Raw genomic sequence first — 7,823 nt, 5'->3', positions numbered from 1 at the left:
TGAAAACTCATTGCATAGGATACCCCACCTCATATTTCATCTACACAAATGCGTTAGATCATTACATTTGTATCAAATACAAAGTGGATCGTATCCATAGTGTTACCAGGATAAGGTACCCAACCTTATCCCTATACTATAGACCATTTAGGTTGTATCTTGAATATTAATCCCTATATGTCTCCACATATAGGTAGCCTTGGATGTTAGTTTATTTAATTTAGGGTTATTTAGACAAAATAGAAAACAATACAAACAACAACATTTATTGATTTAACATCTATAAATATTTATTGATGACGGTCAATTATTAACATTTATTATTTACGAGTTTTAGATATAAAACTCAACACATAGATGGGCGGCAGTCATTGTTTAAGTTGGCAACTGGTAGTGAGGGTCTTGCATGAGGAAGGTTTGTGAGAGTGAAAGAGAAGGGGGTTTCCAGTTTCACAGATTTTATTCAGCAGCGATTACGGAGAAACCAGAGCTCCAAACACGATTCAATTGTTTAAAACGAGACCATATATGTCCCGAATAGACTGACCAAATTTCAGCACGATCCAATGGTTTAAACTCCTACAAACAATTTTATGGAAGTTGTCGCTAAAAACCGAACTACTATCTTTCTCTCCGATTTTCTACCTCTTTTCACTCTCTTTTAATTTCAAACATCTCAATTTTTTTTCTTTTTTCTTTTCAAAATTTAAAAAGATAAATCAAATATTTCATCACAATATCTAAAAAAATCTCCAAAGATTTTATCAAATTAATAAATCAATTAACTTCTCAACTTACATTAATTTAGGCTACAAAAATTAAAACTAAAGGACATAAAATTCATCTATTTGATACGAATTAAACCCCTCCAAATATTTAAATCAATTTAAAACCATGTCAAATTAACTATCTAAGTTAGCTCCAAAATCCAAAATTAACTAGAGACAAAATTCAATATTTTCAAGATAATTAGTTCAAATCTATAATCAATTAAATTCCACTTAACCAGTAAAAGCTTTTCAATTATTTTAATTTAATCCCAATTTCTAAAAATAAAAGAAAACTAAAACTCAATAATTTGAAATAATCAACCTACATTTTCTGACTTTTATGTAAATGCAATTGTGACACCCAATATGCCTCCAAGCCCAAGAATCCCACATGAATTTGGGATTTAACTTTTTTGCTATTGTAAATTTTATAATCATCACCAGATTTTCAAAATGCCTGTTTATTTATTTATTTTTTGCTACCCATTAGAATTTTTTATTAAATTAAATAATTTAATTAATTTAACTCATGTCTAATACAAAAATATTCATTTATTTTTATTTTAAGTGATATAATTAATTAATAGAACAATAAATTAAATAATACCAAAATTAAATTTATTTAACTCATGTCTAATACAAAAATATTCATTTATTTTTATTTTAAGTGATATAATTAATTAATAGAACAATAAATTAAATAATACCAAAATTAAATTTATTTAACTCATGTCTAATACAAAAATATTCATTTATTTTTATTTTAAGTGATATAATTAATTAATAGAACAATAAATTAAATAATACCAAAATTAAATTTATGGCTATTATAATTGTAATTAAATGATATTTTCCTTTAAGACATTAATTATCCGACATATTAAAAAATAAACATTAACTACCACAAACATTTAAAACTCTAACACAAACATTAACTATCCTAAACATTTAAAATTCTAACATTTAAATATCATATATTTAACATTCATATACATAAAACAATATATGCAATCTAAATATACTGTAACACATTAACATTTACCATAACTTCGAAATTCTCATTCATCATTCTTACTAAGTCATTCTGCTATTTCCCTACTCCTAGAGGTACTACCCTAAATAAAAGACACTAACATTAATTAAAGAAAAAACTAATTAAGTTACTCGTAAATTAAGGCTACGCTTGAGATTGTTGTAACTTATAAAGTTGATTAATAGTTGATAAATTTAGTTTCAAACTTAATCATAAATCAATAGTAACTGTGTTTGGTAGGTTTAAACTAGATTAATGTCCAAAATAGACCTAATGACCAAAAGTGGACCAACTATTTCAATCGTTTCATATTAGCACTTAACATCTATTTTATTATAAATTAATTGTTTCATAAACTACATTATTTAAATTGAAAAAAAATATTTAATCTAAATTACTTGATTAGATTTTAGGGAAAACAATTTTTTACCAATGTTGTATCAGTCAAAATTTTATTAATATAGGATGAAATAGATGCAAAAGAAAAAAGATATATAAAAGATAGGGTTGTAGTTTAAAATAATTAGTTAGATAACATGACGTAATTTAAGGAAAACTATCATTAAAAACAACCTAAGAAAAAATAGAAAAATGATCTTAAAAGAAGTAAGGAACAATCTAATTTATCAAACATTAATAACAATTAAAGATCGAGAAATTCTTAAATAGAAAAATCTAAAAAATATTTATGCTTTATAATAAAAAGTTGCACTTTTGGAACTTGTTGTTATAAAGTTTAAATATTTTTAAATACTTTTTTTATATTTAAAAAGATCCCTAATCTCAAAATATCTCTAAATCCATCCTTTTTCAATGAACAACATCCAACAACACATTTGTGTGTGTATGTGTACACACACTTTTATGGCAAACAAATTTACTATTCACAAGATGAAGCTTTGATGGGTTTGATGTGTGGCATGTGGATTATTGCCCATAGGAAAATAATAATAACAATAGAAAGAAAAAAAAATGATGAATTTATTATGGAGGAAGAAGAATGGATCACCAACTATGGTTCTTATTACAAGAGTCGTGAAGTGGAGGATAAATGTTAAAGTCCACTAATATTTATTTAAGAAAAAGGAAAAAAAAAAAAAAAACAAAAACTATGAAGAGTGGCCATTGTTGGAGACAATGGTAGATGGTCACAGTGTGTCCAATTCCAAATTTTCTAAACTCATTTGAATAATGAGAGGCTGCCAAAATCCCAATCCATTTCCTATAAGGGAAAGAGTTTTTATTGATCACTTTGCTTTGGTGTTGTGTCAAGTTCAACAAACATTTATTCTTTGTTTAAATAGGACTTTTGTCAATTTGCTAAATGCCAGATTGGACCCAAAAGTAACTAGGTCCAAACCTCATATAAGGCCCATAGGAATCCTCTATAAATAGACCTTACCCTTCATTTGAAGGGGATTGGAGGAACCAAACGTTGAAGCTCTCAAAATCCAAAGATTCAGGCTCCCAAGTTTCGAAGACCAAAGCTCCCAAGCTTTCATGTGTTGAAGACCGAAGCTTTTCAAGTCTTGAGGGTGAAGCACTCAAGTTCTAAAGAACTCAAGATTGAAACTATTGAAAGCTTCAAAGATTAGAAGATGTCAACAAATTGACTGTATCTTACCTACAAACTAAAGATTCAATCTCCTCAAACTCAAGAAAAAAAATTCACAAGTCGATCAACAAGTCAAAGGCCGATCCAAACAGATCAATAAGCTAGAGGTTGGTCCAAGTCGATCAATAAATTAGAGGTTGATCCAACCCATTTAACAAGTTTAAAGTTCAATCCAAACTAATCAACAAGCTAGAGGCTGATCTAGGTAGATCAACAAACCAGAGGTCAATCCAATCCAATCCTCCAAGAGGATCATCAAGCTCAAAAGATTGATCATTCAAGAAGATGAACAAGCTTAAGAATTAGAGTTTCTTTTTGAGAGAAAGCATCAAAGGGTCAAATACTAAAGAATGTATTCACTATATTGAAATTAATACAAATATAAAGTTCAAATTCAACGAATCAAATTTCTCCAAAAAATCTCATCAAGCAGATTAATACTTAGTGGACACCTTTACCTCTCATCTCTCCCAACATTCAAATCAACCAATGGTACTGAAAAAAGCTTCATCCAAAGTAATTGCTGCAAGCGACACCTATAGAAGACCTGCTAGCTGTAGTCATTCAAAGGAGACTATACAGGACCAAGAACGAGATTCTATCTTCACAAAGAAAATTTGGGAACAACTGACGAAATCTTCTAAAATCGGGATTGTCATCAAAGCAAATTTCTTGTTTGAAATCTCTACTCCCACTTTTGACAGATAAAGGAAAGAATCACACCCTGATGTGATGTCTATCATTATGGTTGATGTAACAGTTGAGGTGGCCATGACAGAGATGGAGAGAAAAATAGCTCTCCTAATGAAAGTCGTTGATAAGCGAAGTCATGAAATTGTTTTCTTAAGAGATCAAATGAAGGCTCGAGAAACTATTGATCAAGTCAAGTTCTCACTGCCAAAACCAATGACAAAGGAAAGAATGTGTTGTAGGAAAGCCAACAACAACAATCCACTTTTATCGCCTCTCTGTCGGTCCCAGACTTCTTTTATGTTCTCCAAGCCGTACACCATGAGAATCGATAACCTTAGAATTCTAGCTGGGTACCAACCTCCAAAGTTTTAACAGTTCGATGGAAAGGGAAATTTGAAACAATATATTGCTCACTTCATTGAAACCTGCAAAAATCCAAGAACTAGAGGAGACATGCTAGTCAAGCAGTTCATTTGAACCTTGAAAGGAAATACTTTTGATTGGTACAAAAATCTGGAACTGAAAGTGATTGGCAATTGAGAATAATTGGAGAAAGAGTTCTTGAACCTTTTTTACAGCACAAGCGCATTGTTAGTATGATGGAGTTGACAAATGCCAAGCAGCAGAAAGGAGAGTCAGTCATCGGCTACATCGATCGATGGAGGGCTTTGAGTCTTGACTGTAAGGACCAACTCATCAAACTATCTGTGGTGGAGATGTGCACCCAAGGTATGCATTGGGGACTTCTCTATATTCTTCATGTATTAAAAAGCTCATGCATTAAAAGAATTGGCGACTCATTCCCACGACATGGAGTTGAGCATCGCCAATAGAGGAATCAAGGACTTCTTGATTCCTGAACAAAGGAAAGACAGGAATGAATCCAAGGGAATTGTAAAGATTATAAATAGTACCATAAAAGAATCTATGGTCATTCATTCAACCTCACTGAAATTTGCCTCCAAATAAACAGAAACAAAAATTGAAAGAAAACATGATGAAGGCGAGAAGCATCACTTAACTCTTAAAGAAAGAAAGGAAAAGGTTTACAAATTCCCTAACATTGATGTTGCAGAAATGTTAGTGATAGCTTGTAGAAATACAAGCTATTGCTGCTTTTTACTTAGAATTATGAGGGTTGACGAGCAAAAGATATGTTAATATTGCTAAGGATTCATGTGGAAAGATGATCTTGCGTCGATCAACACTGAAAAATTCCCACTAACCCCTTATCATGCGTTATCTTACGTCAAAATGTCTATTTTGTAGTTATCGCAAGAGTTGACCGAATGCGCTGATCTCAATGAAGAAAAGTTGGTTGCGTGCGCTACAGAAACTACAGTGATAACCATGACAGAAGTATGATCGCAAAGAGTGGGTGGAATGTGTTGACCCTTCATGACAAACGAATATGAATGCATGCCTCGGGATTTCTGAAATTGTACAACAAATATTCTGACATGCTTCCTGATTGTTGACCATCTGATGGAAGCAAGAGATTGCCTACATCTAGCCCTCCACCTCTCCTCTTACCTCTGTATTGTATTACCTTTTGGCTTAAGATATTAATACATTTTGTAATCAATGCATCTCTTTAGTTCCTTCAATGCCATTTTCATCATCATTCTTCTTCTTTATCATCTTTTACTTTCATTGCAATGAATTAAATGTATATTGCAAGAGTTATCACATACTCAATCATGCGATATAGAGATATGACACATGTAGCAAACCACCGAGAGGTGTGCGTTGCACGAGTAAAATGAGTCAATCCTCTTTGCTTAATGTGAGGCTATCACAATGCTTGTCTATGAGTTGAGTAGCTATAACCAACTGCCCGAGAGGGTAAGTAGAGGAACTCACTAAGAAAAGTAAGCAGTGTTCCTAGAGAGAGGAATAATTTTATGCTCAACGCAACCATGCGTTATAGAGATATAAACATGTGGCTGATCACCGAGAGGTATGTGATGCTTAGTTGGTGAGCTAGGATTACCTTTTCGAACAAACTTAAGGACTTGGTGAATTTTTTCTTCTCCATAACTCTACTTCTCCATGCACCTTATTACACATTAACCGTTGCTACATCTCTATTGATTCTCATAGTCAAACTTCAATTTTTCAGTTTATTTAGCTAGGAGTAGGAGTAGTGCATAGCAATAAGCTTCTTTCTTTTTATTTTTATTCACTGCCTCAAACGCATGACTTTACAAACATCATTTAGTTGCAAGTTCCTGTGTTTGGCCTCATATCATCCTGAGAAACTTGTGATCTCGTTATACTTGATGAGAGAGCAAGAAAACTGTTGACAGGGATGCATGGTCATTGCATACAAGGTTAACGCATAATGCATATTCCTCATATTAACACATGACCATCAATGCATGACAACAAATAGAAACAATTATCCCCAACAAGTTTTTGGCACCATTGCCGGGGACTTGGCATCTATTGGTTTGTTTAAGTTTTGTGTTTTCGCAAGCACCTTTTTGATCTTAGGCATATTATAGCTTGTACGACCAAGTTGTAAATGATATTTGAGTCAAGGTGTTGCACCCGAATTTGATATTGACCCTGAGATTGAAAGGTTAATTGTCGCATGAGCTGGAAGCAGTCTTAGGAGCATGCTATCCGCTATGCGACCGATGAATGCTATAAGCTCTGGTGGTCAGGACAACGAGTTCCTTGAGCTAAGCAGGCGAGTTCAATCTTCTGCATGGAAGAGTCCTTGCGGTGTCCTCACTCCAATTCCTCCAGGGATGTTTTCTACTCTATCTTTACTTAGCTTTCCTAGTTAACTTCTTAGTTGATTTATTTGATTATTGTTGTTTTGGATTTGCAACTGTTTTTCATGGATATGGTGTTGCATTTGCTTATTTTGGGTACGATAATAATTTCCTCTCGGTGTGTTGTTTTGAAAGAAGAATCCTCTCCATCATTCAATGCATGGCTATTTCCTCTAAATGAACTCTAAGTTATTAACGTAATCGATATTTTGCTCGCATCCTTCTTTTCTTGTTATCCTTCATGCGTTATCCTTTTGAAATTCTCTTTTGCTTGCTTGCCTTCTTTTGCATTATAAATTAGCATCCATGATGATACTTATGTAAATTCACTGAATCCACTAACTAAACGTCGTATGGCTCACCTCGCTTATGTTGCTTCTTTAAAGTTTGACAATCTTAAGTTTTATTATGTGCAAACCCCTGCTCAAACCTCTTTTATCGCATCTTGGACTGATTTTGTCTTTAGCTTTTTGGCAAGAACCTTACCAATCTCTAAATTTAGGGGTGGGAGCGGTCCGAGCAAATGCGTTCAATATAAACATTGTGATAATCCTTCAATATAATGATCATAATAAAAACTCTGTTGTCAGCGCAAAGGGGAAACCCAAGCTGATAAGAGTTAAAGTTGTGAAAGGCACTTACCCATAGTTGGATCTGTCTCTTATACACATCTAGATGTGTATAAGAGACAGGTGTAGTATTGCGATGCCAAAAAAAATGGTAATAAAAACTCCACTGTCAGCGCAAAGGGGAAACCCAAGCTGATAAGAGTTAAGTTGTGAAAGGTACCGACCCGTAGTTGGATACTTCGCATGACACCCATCAGGCAAGCAAAAACGAAATTAGGTGACAAGAATCAACGCATAATAACAACTCCCCTATCTGGCTCAAACTAAAATTAGCTAAGACAAGAGTTGAGTTAAATATGG

The sequence above is a fragment of the Benincasa hispida genome, chromosome 5, assembly GCF_009727055.1.
Source record: "Benincasa hispida cultivar B227 chromosome 5, ASM972705v1, whole genome shotgun sequence".
Classification (NCBI taxonomy): Eukaryota; Viridiplantae; Streptophyta; class Magnoliopsida; order Cucurbitales; family Cucurbitaceae; genus Benincasa; species Benincasa hispida.
This window is presented reverse-complemented; position numbering follows the sequence as displayed.